At 45.4% G+C, this 14,081-nt stretch overlaps 1 pseudogene; it reads left to right on the top strand.

The window, feature by feature from the left end:
* Positions 1-5,404: 5,404 nt before the first annotated feature.
* On the top strand, positions 5,405-5,756 carry LOC103749934 (annotated as a pseudogene).
* The last annotated feature ends 8,325 nt before the right edge of the window (positions 5,757-14,081 follow it).

Here is a 14,081-nt window from a genome sequence, read left to right as displayed (position 1 = left end):
GAAGTCAAGCCTCTGGGCATGGCTGTGAAGATTATCTACCGTTGGGTTTACAGAGATGTGAAGACCTGACACCTGTGATGATGCTATTCCATTGGCTGGGGCCCTGAACTTAATGAAAAAGGAGAAACTGAGCTAAGCGTTCATCAGTCTCTGCCCCCTGACTGTGGATGCAACGTCACCAGCTCCCTCAACAAGCTTCTGCCACCATGTCTTCCCCTCCATGGTAGACTGTACCCTTGAACTATGAGCTGAAATAAACCTTCCTTTCTTGACCTGCTTTTTTATTAGTCTTCACTGTTTTCAATAGTATGATACCATATTTTGTGTGTGTATATATATATATGATAGAACTAAACACATTTATACATTCAAAACAATTATTTTATTATTGTTTTTCTCTTTTAAAATTTTTTTCACATGCAAACAATGTATGTTGGCCATATCTATCCTCTTTCCCCCTTTTAACTCCCCCTATAACCACCATAACAAATAGCCCTTGTTTTGGTTTGCTTTTTGTTGCTGTGATAAAACACTGACCAAAAGCAACTTGGGGAGGAAAGGATTTGTGTCATCTTAGAGCTTTCAGTTCACCATTGACGTGAGCCAGGGCGTCCAGAGCTCAAGTACAAACTTGGGAGTCAGGAACTGAAGCAGAAACCACAGATGAACACTACTTGCTGGCTTGCTTCCCCCTGGTTTGCTCAGCTACTTTTCTTATGTAGCCCAGGCTCACTTGCCTGGACCCTCTAACATCAAACAACAATCAAAACTGCCCCACAGACATGCCGACAGGCCAATCTGATGGAGAAAATTTCTCAGTTGAGGTTCCCTCTTCCCAGACATCTCTAGTTTGGGTCAAGTTGACAAAATAACAGCTAGCATACCCTCCCAACTTCTCCCTCCTCCTCCTCTTCCTCATCTTCCTCCTCTTCCTCATCCTCCTCTTCCTCCTCTGCCTCCTTTTCCTCCTTTTCTTTTTTGTCTAGGATAACTCATTGGAGCATGGGCAACCTATTAGTGGCTGCATACACACTCCCAAAGAAAGATGATTCTCCCTCACTCAGCAGCCATCAACTGCCAATAGCTCCTCAGTCGGCGATGGGGCCTCCTGATCTTCCTTCACCAACCATAGTGGAATTTTGACTGTATTGATCTTGTGCAGTTAACCGCGGCTGCTCTTAGTTCATGAGTGCAATGGCTATGGCACGTCCAGGACACAGCATTTCACAGCACTCCTCCCTATCCTCTAGCTCTTACATTCTTCCTACTCCCTGTTCTGTGATGTTCCCTGAGCCTTAGAGGGATTGCTATGGATGTCTCATTTAAAGCTGAGCACTCACAGTTACTTATTCTCAGCACTTAGACCAGTTATTAGTCTCCACATTAAACACTGCCCACTTAAAAAAGAAGCTTCTGGGGCTGGAGAGATGGCTCAGCAGTTAAGAACACTGGCTGTTCTTGCAGAAGACCCAGGTTCGAATCCCAGCACCCACATGACAGCTAACAACTGTCCATAACTCCAGTTCCAGGGGATCTGACAGCCTCTTCTGTCCTCCGCAGGCATTGTACCACATAGGTACACTTACATACATGCAGGCAATACACACATACACATAAAATAAAAATAATAAATTTAAAAAAATAAAAAGAAGCTTCTTTGAACAAGATTGAGACTGGGGCCTGGGTGACTTTGTGAAGCAGTGACTGCAGTGAATGACACAAAGGATTTATGTCACCTTTTTTATCATGTATTTTGTCACAGCAGTAAGACGACTAATACATTAGTCAAGCATGATTTTTCACAAGACAGTGTAAAAAACTTTACTTTTATCCCAGAGGACAGAGATACAGAGATCCAGGCATCCCTTTTCTCTCCAAAGTCACCCCCTCTAGCCTTCCTGCAAGGCTGGCCCCACCAGGATAACAGTCAGGTGTGGCCCAGAGCCTGGATCTTGTTCCAGATTCCAACCTAGGACCTAGGAGGGATGAGACACAGGCCCTAGAGGCTCTGGTCTTTCTGATTCACCAAGGCAAGAGTGGGGAACCCACAGACCTTTCTCTCACTTCTGATAGCTTGGCATTGCTGTGTTATTATGCTAAAGACTCTTTCCACTCTGCTAGGAAAGGAAAGAACAAAAATGGGGAATTAGAGCTGGGCATGGTGGTGCACAGTAGCTCACAGTGGCTCACAGTGGTGCACAGTGCTGCATACCTTTAATCCCGGCGCTCGGGAGGCAGAGGCAGGCAGATCTATCTAAGCCTGAGGCTAGCCTGGTCTACATGGTGAGACCCTGCCTCAAAAAAAATAAAAGGGGGTATGGTGGAGGAGTGAGGGGCTGGAGGGATGGCTCATCTGTTCAGAGTACTTAATATTCTTACAGAGGACTGGGGTTCCATTCCCAGCACCCATGTTGGGCAGCTGACAACCACCTGTAACTCCAGGGAGATTCAACACCCTCTTTGGGCACCTGCACACCCATGGCACACACACAGACAAGTACACATAAAATAAAATCTTTTCTGAAAACTGGGAAGTGGTTCAGAACACCAGTTGGTAATTACCAGACACCACTGATTCAGATTAGCAAATAAGACTTTAGAAAACTACAGATGCTTCGTTAAATTCCCACTCCTCATTCTCAGTACTTAGTATCTGTCAGGCCTAGCATCCCTTTTTATCTGGAAGCAATATAACTGGGCTCCTAAACTGAAGGCCTGGCCAGAGAGGAGAGATTCTAAAGAGACTTTCTTGTGCCCATCCTTGTTCTCAGGCTATCACCTTTGTGCACTGGAAAATTGGTGTCTTTAACATGAATGCAGGAGTCCACAGCCGAGGTTGACTCCCAAAGAAAACACACAAAAAGGTTCCACTCTCCACCTATCAAAGGGATGGACTCACACCAAGGAAGTAGACTTATGGGTGAAGAACCCTGCTAGTCCTGGAGTGAGTGTGGATGGTGCATCCCATGAAAATCTGAAGTTCTTTTCTCTTTAAAAACCGGGGCTCTTTTTAAAAAAATATTTATTCTATGTGTATGAATGTTCTAGCCTATATGTATATATAAGTGCACCCATGTCATGCAATGCCCATGAAAACCAGAAAAGGGCATCAGATTCCCTGAAATTGGAGTTACAGACTGTTAGTCACCACACGGATGCTGGGTACTGAACCCAGGTCCTCCGCAAGAGCAGCCAGTGCTCTTAACCATTGAGCCATCTCTCCAGCCCCCAAAATGGGGACTCTTAAATGGGACATAATGGTGCACTTTGTAATTCTATCACTGAGGAGACTGAGGCAGGATGATTTCTGCAAACTGGAGGTCAGCCGGAGCTATGTATTGAATTCCATGCCAGCCTTGTCTCAAAAAAAGTGCAGGCTGGAGAGATGGCTCAGTAGTTAAGGACACTGGCTGTTTTTTCAGAAGTTCAGGGTTTGGTTTCCAGCACCCACATGGTGGCTAACAACAGTTTGTGACTCCAATTCCAGGGGATCTAACGCCTTCTTCTGAACTCTGCAGGCATTGCACACCACATGCAGGCAAAACACTCATACATATAAAATATAAATAAGCAAATAAATATTTTTTAAATCTTGGTGGGTTTTTTTTTGGGTTTTTTTTTGGGGTCTTTTTGAGACACCCCAGCTGGCCTGGAAGGCACTATGTGGACCAGGCTGACCTCAAACTCACAGAAATCTGCCTGTCTCTGCCTCCCAAGTGCTGGGATTAAAGGCATGCACCACCATGCCTGGCTGAGAAGAGTAATCTTTAAAAACCTCATTTTCCTCAGCCTGGGCTTGAATTTATAATAAAAAAAAAAAAACTGTCTTTGGGGCTGGGGAGATGGTTTGGCTCAGTTGGTAAAAGTATTTGCCAAGTGTGAGGACTTGAGTTAGAAATCCCAGAACCCATGTGAAAATCAGACTCCTACAAGATGGGAGGTAAAGACAGAAAAATCCCTGTGGGTCTGCTAGTTTGCCATACACACTAGAAAAACAACAGAGACCCTGTCTCAGACAAAGCAAAAGGTGAGGACCAACACCCAAGGTTGTCCTCTGATCCAACACATGTACTGTGACACATGCTCACCTGCACACATACAGAAAGAGAGGAGAGGAGAGGAGAGGGAGAGAGAGAGAGAGAGAGAGAGAGAGAGAGAGAGAGAGAGAGAGAGAGAGAGAGAGAGTTGTCTTTGTAACAGAGCAGAGGCAATCTAGGACTCAGGTCTGCTCTCCCCAGGTAAGGGCCAATGAGTCTGTCCAGCAGGTAAATTTACATATGTTCTAGTCTTTGTTTCATGGCTGCAAATTGTCTCGTTTTGTGTAAATTATAAAGTGGCCACAGACCTGGAGGAGGAATTAATCTTTGTCCCTCACCCTCCTCCTTCAGAGTCCAACATTCCTGGAGTGACAGACCCTGCTGGCTCTTCAGCGGTCTACACACTTGCCGCCGTGGTCCCCTGGGTGGTCTTTCTTGCCTGCTACAGTGACGCTGACCGTTCCCCCTGCTGCTGTCCAAATCTCCAGCCTGTACAGCAGTCTGGGTAACAGTATGCTGTTCCGTTCCTGGGCTCCACATCCTGAACACTTCCTCCTTGGTACTCCCCTCAAAGAATGGGCCCGTTGAGGAAGATGCCTTCAGCCATGTCTTCCAGGTTTCTCCATTTCCCAGGGAAAGGGGGACACCAGCCCTCTCCTTCTCCACTTCCTACCTTCCAGTGGGCCCCTCTTTACTTGTTTTTGAAATACGGTATTCCTATGTACACAGTCTGTGGTGGTGGGGAGATGCAACCAATACTGTCCTGAAAAGTACCCCTTCCTCTTAGGGACTTCCATGCATAAAACTGCATCTTTGACTCTCTTGAAGAAAAGAATTTCAGGACCCGCCAGAGTGAAGCAAAGTCAGTGAGTTTATTAAGATTAGGGGGAACACACACTTTAGATTTAAGCTATTGGGAAGGGGCTGACTTAGGAAAATTCCTGTACATATCCAAGACATGTGTGAGAGCTTCTAAAGAGACAGTCCCACTTAGGCGTCTTTTTTCCTTAGTTTTTTAAACATTTTTATTTATTTATGTTGGGAGGGGGCACTTGCTTACCATAGTGTATATGTGGAGATCAGTGGGCAACTTACAGGAGTCAGGTCTCTCCATTCACCATGTGAGTTCTGAGGCTCAAACTTGCTTGGCAGCAAGTGCCTTTAACTGCTGAGCCATCTCACTGGTCCCTCTTAGATGTCTTTGTGATGGTTATATACACAATTTTGTGCCTTTCTAAGTCATATTGCTCAAAGGGTGAAACTTGCAACAAGGTTTAATGATTAAACAGAGCTTAAATTTTAAGTTAAAGATTAAAATTGGTGAGCATCGTGATGGTGGTGAGTGACCTGGGCCTAGTTGCGGCTGGATGGCTCTGTCTGTGGCCTGGCCATACTCAGCCCCTGCCCTCCCCCATAGTGGTGGTCCTTTTGGTGACAATTTGGTTCTGGTCCTTGGACACACACATTCAGAGCTCAAGCCTGGGACAATAGTGTGCATTCCTTGTGTTGTCATTCCAGTTCTGCTGTGCATCTTCAAGATGTTCCTGGAGTCATACATATAGCCTCTGGTTTCCCCTGTTGTCAGTCACATATGGCCTTAAAAAAGCTGTGTAAGAACCCAATGATAAACGTAAAAGAAAAGTAGACTGCACGAATGCAGATACAAATGGATTGCTCACAAAAGAACCAACAGAAGTCTCTGAGAACAAGAAAGACTAATGTGATTCCCCCCAGGGCTCTTGGTTGTTTTGCAATAGACCTGATTTATGGAGCATCTTCTTTGTCTCTGACCTTTTTCCTCTAAGACCATAATTCTACAACAGTAGTTTAGCTTATTTTCCTGATACTAATCAGGAAATACATAGTATATTTAAAATGTATGTAGTTAGCCAGGCATGGTGGCACACACTTTTAATCCCAGCACTCAAGAGGCAGAGGCAGGTGGATCCCTGTGAGTTCAAGGCCAGCCTGGTCTACATAGTGAGTCCCAGGCCAGCTGAGGCTACAGTGAGACCCTGTCTCAAAAAGATCAAATAAATAAATAAACAAATAAATAAAATATATGTAGTTATTTAATGACCTCATTCCTGAATTCTTTTTTCATTAAAGTAGCTTCATTTTTATTATTGCCATATTGTTAATATGAATACAAGGAAGGTTTGTATCAGAAACCACCCCATATTTCAAATCCTTGGACCTCTAGCATTGTTTCACATTAATTTAACTGCTGTTTGCTCTTACCGTAGGCTCTTCTAGTGGCGTAGCTCTTACTGTGAAACAGTACAATTGATGTGAACTATGACAGATGTAATTGCTGCCAAACGCAATGGAGAGTTTGCCCTTTGAATAGGTATTTATTGCTGAGGAAGATGGAAAAGAAGAAATGGGAAACTTCTTTGAAAACTGTAATGTCGACATCACTGTCTGATTCAAAAATTCCAATTCTATTGCACTCCTCTTCTTGCTAGTAAACTAAACATTCAGTTTAACATATGAAAAACAAAGATTAAAATTAAATAAAAATGTATAAGTTGGTTTAATTATTTTTCTTAACTCATTTCCTTCTGTAAATGGAATTGTAAGGTGGTTTTATGAAGGGCATTGTTCAAGTTTGGAATGGGAGGAGTACTAATAATAGGGTAAAATTCAAGGCTGTAGACATTCTCCACCAACAAAGCTCAGTTTACTTGTTTTAACATCCTTGTTTGAGAAGTCTTTAGGAAAACATGAATGGCCCTATCTCTGTTCGAAATTAGGGCTTTATCGGTTGTGTTGAAATTTCTGACTCTCGGTCAACAGAAAAGTCAAACTAGATCCCAGGGTAAAGGGCTTCTTTCCCTCTCATGTCCCCCTAGTCTTTCTTGTCTTTCTATCTTGTCTCATAGCTCAGGCTGACGTTGAACTCACTGACTCCTAGGCTGGCCTGGAACTCAGCATTCCCCTACCTCAGCCTCCTAGATGCTGGGATTACAGATGTGCCCCCACACACCTCACTTTCTATTTTTTACCCCTCTAGCAAAACTCCCCTGGAGATTTAGAATCAGCCTGTCCCTGCTTCAGCTGGACACCATCACCTTCATCAAATCTCTTCAGTGTACCCACTTCACAGCTGGAGGATGAGGCACGGAGAGACACCTCCCTGGAGAGCTGCAGTAGGGAGGGGTGTAGGCTCTGAGGACTAAAAGAGTTGATCCTGGCTGGAGTCCTTGAGAAACACCCTCAGAGCTGTCAGTGTTGAGAGGCACCCCCCTCCCTCAGCCAAGTAGCCTGAAGCAGGAGCACAGAGCAGCACAGGGCACAGGAAGCTGCAGGCAGCCTCCCCTGGAGCTCTCAGACTGTGCACAGAGGAGCTCTGGGGAGAGGGTGACAGGGAGCCACAAATAGGTCTGTTTGTAGAAGAATGCATAAATACACATTTAGCCCCCATTGACACTCGCTCATTAGCTGGCAGGCCAGCTCTCCCTGCCCGCTGCTCCCTCGAGCCACTCTGTAGCAGGCCGGCTGGCAGCAGAGCACAGGCACAGAGCGTTCTTTCCCGGGCAGCAATGACAACCAGGCTTGGGCACAGATGCACATTGCCAGGGAGGCCAGGTCCTAAGGCCTTGGCAGGAACTGCCGCAGCTGCCCATCTCCAGCAAGGCTATCAAAAGGAGGTGAAGCGTGGGAGCCCGGCCCTCTAGGGGCCACCACGGGGTCCGCCAGACCGCCATTGGGCCTTGGCAGGAAGAAAAAACGTTTTTTGCTCTAGGAAAGAGAGGCAGTAGACCCCGCGAGGCCAACTCCAGCCAGTCTGGGGGGAGGTGGAGAACAAAACCCTTTTCTGTCCAAGTTTTCGAACCCTCTGCCAGGCCCGGCCATTGATTGGTTCTTTCCCAGCCCTCTTGGCACAGGGAAGAGTGACAGAGAGAACAGCCCAGAGCTCATTGATGAGAGGCCCTGAATGGAACCATCCAGGGGTCCAGGCTAGAGGCTGCCCCCTTAGGAAAGTGGGGTATGAGCTTTGCATTCAGAAAGACTTGCATTCAGTGCAGGTCTTAAAATAACTGGGAGACAGTATGTTTAAAACAAAACAAAACAAAACACAAAACAAAACTAAAACAAAACAAAAAAAAAACGACAGATAGAGAATGCAGGAACCTCCATCACTCCTGGAGGGGTGGTTATTTGGATACACTCTCTCTGGAAAAACAAACCAAAAAAGGAGTGTTTGAATTTCCTCCAGGAAGGGCCATTATTAGGTGACAGAGAAACAGGAGGAAACAAGTCCTTTCCAAGTGCAGGCCAAGTTTAAGCCAGCCTCACTTTCTCCATCTGCAATATGGGGCTAGTAAGATTAACAGTAACATTAATAGCTTACAGGTTTTTAGTACACTGTCCTTTAGATCCATGAAGATTGGTTCCAGGATCTTCCTTGGATACCAAAATCTGGGATCCTTATGTAAAATAGTATAGTAATTGTATACAACCTCTCCACATCTCCCTGTATAGATGACTTATGATACCAAATACAACATGGCTGCTATGTAAGTAGTTGTACTGTATTATTTAGCAAATAATGATTAGAAAAAGTCTGCACATGTCTGCCTTGATGGGACACTGTTGATAGGTTGGAGATGTTCAGGCGGTGAATGAATTCACTAGATAGACTGCAGCATAGTCACAGAGGGCAAGACAGTAGCACTACATGGGGCTGCTTTTATGCAGGGGAGTGGGGATGTCTATAAAGGCAGTCAGATGGCATTTTGTTGTCACTCTGTCCTGGTGATTTAGGTCTTAAGGATGGTTAGGTGGACTCTCATCATTTTACTGAGGAATAAGTTTTACAGTGTGGGTAGTCTCTTCTTGGGATTGACTCTCTGTGCAAGGGAGGCATGGGTCACTAGGGGTCAAACTTCTGAGGGTCTAAGTCTGTTCATTAGACAATGGAATCCTCCGCAATGGTATTAGGATGCCCTAAGAGTACAACCAAGGTTTGTAAGGTTAACTTTTTCTGATCTTGCTCAGAGGCAGCAGGGCCTTGCTCTGAGCCTAGTGCTTTCTGGCAAAAGAAGCCTTGTTCTGAAGCAAGAATAGCTCAGCATAGTCATCTGTCCCTGAACAGTATCCACTGCCCATCACAGAAGCAAGGTTTTTTCCTGCATATTTTCTGTCTTAGTTTGTTCTTCACTGCTGTGACAAAACACTCTGACCAGTACCAACTTGGGGAGAAAAGGGTTTATTTGTCTTACATCTCCCAGGTGGCACACAGTTCATCAGGGAGCCCAAGGTAGGAACTCAGGGCAGGAACCTGGAGGCAGGAGCTGGAGCACAAGCCATGGAGGAATGCTGCATACTGGCTTTGGCCCCTGCTCAGCCTGCTTTCTTATGCAACACAGGCCCACCTGCCCAGGGGTAGCACTACCCACAGTGGCCTGGGCCCTCCCACATCACTCATCAAGAAGATGCCCTTCAGACATGGCCACAGGCCAGTCCAATAGAGGCAATTCCCCGATTGAGGGTCCCTCAACCCAGGTGTGTCAAGTTGACACTAAAGCTATCCAGCACATTTTCCATCCATGGTTGGTTGAATCCACAGATGTAGATCCAATGGATATAGAGTGCCTTTTGAAGTCTTAAATTTTTTTTTTCTTTTAAGATTTACTTGTTTTTATTTTATGTGTAAGAGTGCTTGTCTGTATGTATGTATGGGTACCACATATGTGGCTGGTGTCCAAGGAGGTCAGAAGAGGGTATAGGAGCTCCTGGAACTGGAGTTACAGGTAGCAAAGAGCTACAATGTGGATACTGGGAGCAAAACAGGTCCTGTGCAAGAGCAGCAAGTGCTCTTAACCTCTGAGCCGTCTATCCATCCCATTCCCACTTGCTTGTTTTTTGAGACAGAACCTCACACTATAGGCCAGGTTGGCCTGAAATTCACTATATAGCCCAGGCTGTCCTAGAATTCTTGGTAATTCTCCTGCCTCAGCCTCCTGAGTATTGTCATTACATGTGAGCCACCATACCTGGCTTGGAATCCTAAACTTTTTTGAACATTTATTTATTTACTTTGTGGTGTGTGTGTGTGTGTGTATGTGTGTGTGTGTGTGTGTCTGTGTGTGTCTGTGTGTGTTGTGCCACGGCATGTATATCATCAGAGGACAACTTGTAGGAGTTGTTTCTCTCCTTCCACCATGTGGTTTCCAGTGTTCAAAATCAGGTCATCAGGTTTGGCAGCAAGTATCTTTACCCACTGTGTCATGTGGCTGGCCCCTAAACTTTAGAGTTGTTTAAATTGTCCATTAAAAAATAATTTAAGGACTGGGAAGATGACTCATTGAGTAAACCACTTACTGCATGAGCATAAGAATCAGAATTCAAATCCCCAGCACTCACGTAAAATCTAGTGGGTGTGGTGGCCTGCCTTTAATCCTAGTATTTGGAGGCAAAGTCAGGGGAATGCCAGAGTACACTGGCTGTCTAGACTAAACAAATTGGTGAGCTCCCAGTTCCCAGAGAGAATGTGCCTCAGTAAGTAAAGTGGAGAATGATTGAGGAAGATGCCCAGGGTCAACCTCTGATCTCCAAATGTACACATACACATCTATATGCATCCACAAGCAAACACACACATGAACGCCACATACAAATATGCAAATATATATAAAAATTTGAAGTTGGGCATAGTGGCACAGGCCTGAAATCCCAGCACTCAGGAGGCAGGAGGCTCACTACCAGCTTAAAGTCAGCGTGGACTACATAGTAAATTCAATGCCAGCCTGAGATAAATAGCTAGATCTTGTCTCAAAAGCAATGATAATTTGAATTTACAAAACAAGGGCTGAGGCTGTTGCTCAGTGCTAAAGAGAATGGGCAAGGCCCTGGATTGGATCACCAGCACACAGGGGGAAGGGGCTGGCTTCCCTGCTGTGAGAATGGAGTTCACAGTCCTCAGGAAGTGCTATGGTACCCTAAGGGTTGGACATACATGCATGGTTCACACTGCTGGACAGGGAAGGGACAAAGTGGGGCAGGGAATGGTGCAGAGGGGCACAGGGATTTCTGCTGGGCAGTGGGGGAAGGACTCTGAGGCACAGAAGGGTCATATATCTAGAAGTGATTGATGATGGATCTTGGACAGGAATCTTATTCCCAGGGGCCATTTACAGAAAATAGAAAAATCACCAAGATTTCTGGAGACATGAGTGCCAAGTGAACATTAGAATAACATGACTTTCAGCGCTTGTTTTCAGAAGATCAAGGGACAGAGTCCCTGGCTGATCATGGCCAGGTCACCACACTGGGGTCAGAGGCACATCATTTCTATGTCAGAATGTGACCTCTTGCTGGGGGCAGGTCAGCCCCAAAAGCCCATTTGCAGAGAGAATGCATGCACATTCTATGAATGGTCCCAGCCCCAGGCTTGGCATCCACTGGAGATAAATCCCTTTAGAATGCCCCTACCCTTCCATGCTCAGCAAGCTTCCCCTCCACTAATACTACAGGTTCTCTCTGTGCTAGGCATTCAGACAGGACATGGAGCCACCAGAAAATCTAGAACCTCTCTCCCTCAGAGCCGCTAGCTTAATTCAAAGACAGGTTAGGCACAACATGGGTTCAGAGCTAACTTAGAACCTTGGTTCTGCCACTTTCTAGCTTGATGACCTCAGGCCAGATACCTACTCCTTGCAGCTAGGTGTGGTAGACCATACCTGCAATGCCAGCTTAAAGGTCCTGCAGGAGAGGAAGGTATTCTAAAGAGAGGTATGCATGCCCCTCCCTTTGGCTACCAGCCTAGTGAAACAATGGTCCTCAAGGAACTGGCATTTCCAGAGGGGTCTCATGCTGGAAAAAGGGAAGGCTGAAGCCTGGTTTCAGCCAGAGGAAGAACTTGACATTTCACACAGGTTTGGCATGAGGAAAGAAGATTTCACACAATTCTGTAAGAGGAAAGATAGGAAAGAGGCATTTCAACACTGGCCAATAACTCGATGAGTAGAGTAAGTCAATGCTGTATTCACAATATCCCCAGAGGCAGGCCTGGGATATAGCTTAATGGTAGAGTCCTTCCCTAGCATACATAAAATTCCATCCTCAGCACCACTACCAAAGACATAAAACCAAAGGGGTTTCCAGATGCAATACTGGGTTGGTTAAATGATTCTATGAGCAGGTGAATTTGAACTGAGACTTGAAGCCAAGAAAAAAGGAGTGGGCAGTGACAGCAGAGGTAGGAGCTGGGCGTGAGCTTCTTGTGTTTAGGGTGCTGGTTCAGTAGGAACAGAGGGTTTACACGGGGCCATGATAGCAGCTGGGCCAAGAGGCTGAATGCTGAAGGGGCCTTGAGGACAAGGCAATGGGGAGCCATGAGTAGTTTTAGAGCAAGGAAAGGCTGTGTGCAAAACAGCATTAAAAGGAAGGGTTTTTTCTTTCAGTTTGGTTTGGTTTGGTTTGGTTTTTTGAGACAGGTCTTCCTGTAGCCCCAGCTGGCCTAGAACTTGCTAGGTAGACCAAGCTGGCCATGTTCTCACAGAGATCTGCCTGCCTCTGCTTCCCAAATGCTGGGATTAAAGGCATGTGCCACTATGCCCGGCTAAAAAGAAGGTTTATTGGACCAGAGATGAGGTAGGTGGCTCAGAAACTAGCCAAATCATAGACAAGAGGTAGTGAAGATACCAGGCTTTCTGAAGTGGGGGCGCACTAGCTCTCACTACTTTCCCTTGCCCTCCTCAGTGCCATGCCTCCCCCTGTCCTTTGCCTGATGGGGCATTCCTTTTAGAGCTGATAGACCAGCATGAATTCTGTCTTGATTCCCACCTGCTCACTCAGCCTGAAGCAACTACTAGGTCCAAATTGAAGAGCTCTGGCCTAGATTCACACAATAGGCCCAGGTGGCAGTAAGCTCCATGTTCTGAGGCTCAGCACCCGATTCTCCTGATAAGGACACCAAACTCTAAATGACTTTTATGATCTTCCCCTGGTAGTACCAGAGACAGGTCAGAAGTCGCTCAAGGTTCCTATTCTTGATATACTGATCACAACCAAGGCTTTCATCAGCTCAAGCTCAGAATCAAGTTGGTCCACTGCTATGTTGGGTGACACCAGTGTGATGGGCAGTTGACCAGATCCTGTGCATGGACTCCATTGGTTACAGGGAACATGACTACACATGGTCAAATGTCACTACTCGGTTAGTCGGTAACACTGAACAGCATGGAATCTATGCTCATTACTAAAAAATTTTAAAAGACATATTTAATTAATTTGTGTGTGTGTGTGTGTGTGTATGTGTGTGTGCGCACGCGTGCACATGAACATGAGGTAGTGGGGAGCAAACCCAGGGCGTCATGTATGTTAGGCAAGCACTCTATTAAATGAGCCACATTTCCAGCCCTTTTATTCTGTATAATTGCAATTTAAGTTTTTTAGAGAACTCTCCCCAATTTATGGTGTCATAAAACCCAGATCCATTCTTAAAAAGAGGTATAAAATATTAGTACTTTTATTAGACATTTAGATCCATAACTCATCCCCTTAATTTTCCAATATCCCAAAAGAAATTAAGAAACAAAATGGGTAAAGGAAAATGGACTCATTGTTTTGTTTTGGGTTGGTTTGTTGAGATAGGAGCTCTTGTAGACAAGGATGGCCTTGAACTCCAGATCCTCCTGCTTCTCCCTCCCAAGAGGTAGGATTACATGCACATTCCACCACACTCAGATAATAAGGGATTTATTTACAGTTTGACCAAGCTGAGGAGAAGTCTAATTTCCTCCCCACTGTACCTGTGACAGTCTTACAATTTGTAAGACAAAAGCCATATGTGTAGACTTAGTTGAGACAGTTTAACCCATCCTTTCCCCCCAGGTTGCCTACATTATTTCTGATCTCTGTTACATAGGCAGCTTTTATTCAAGTCCAGGGCTGAAGTGTTATCTTGCAACTTAGAATATATCCTCTGTCCTGCCAGGGCTTGGTCCATTCTCTATTACAGCACATATGTATCAGTTAGCTTTTCATCACTGTCATCACTATGATCAAAATATTTGGCATAAAAACAATATTTGG

Source organism: Nannospalax galili, unplaced genomic scaffold (assembly GCF_000622305.1).
Source record: "Nannospalax galili isolate Female #2095 unplaced genomic scaffold, S.galili_v1.0 scaffold185, whole genome shotgun sequence".
NCBI classification, from domain to species: domain Eukaryota; kingdom Metazoa; phylum Chordata; class Mammalia; order Rodentia; family Spalacidae; genus Nannospalax; species Nannospalax galili.
This window is presented reverse-complemented; position numbering and strand designations above follow the sequence as displayed.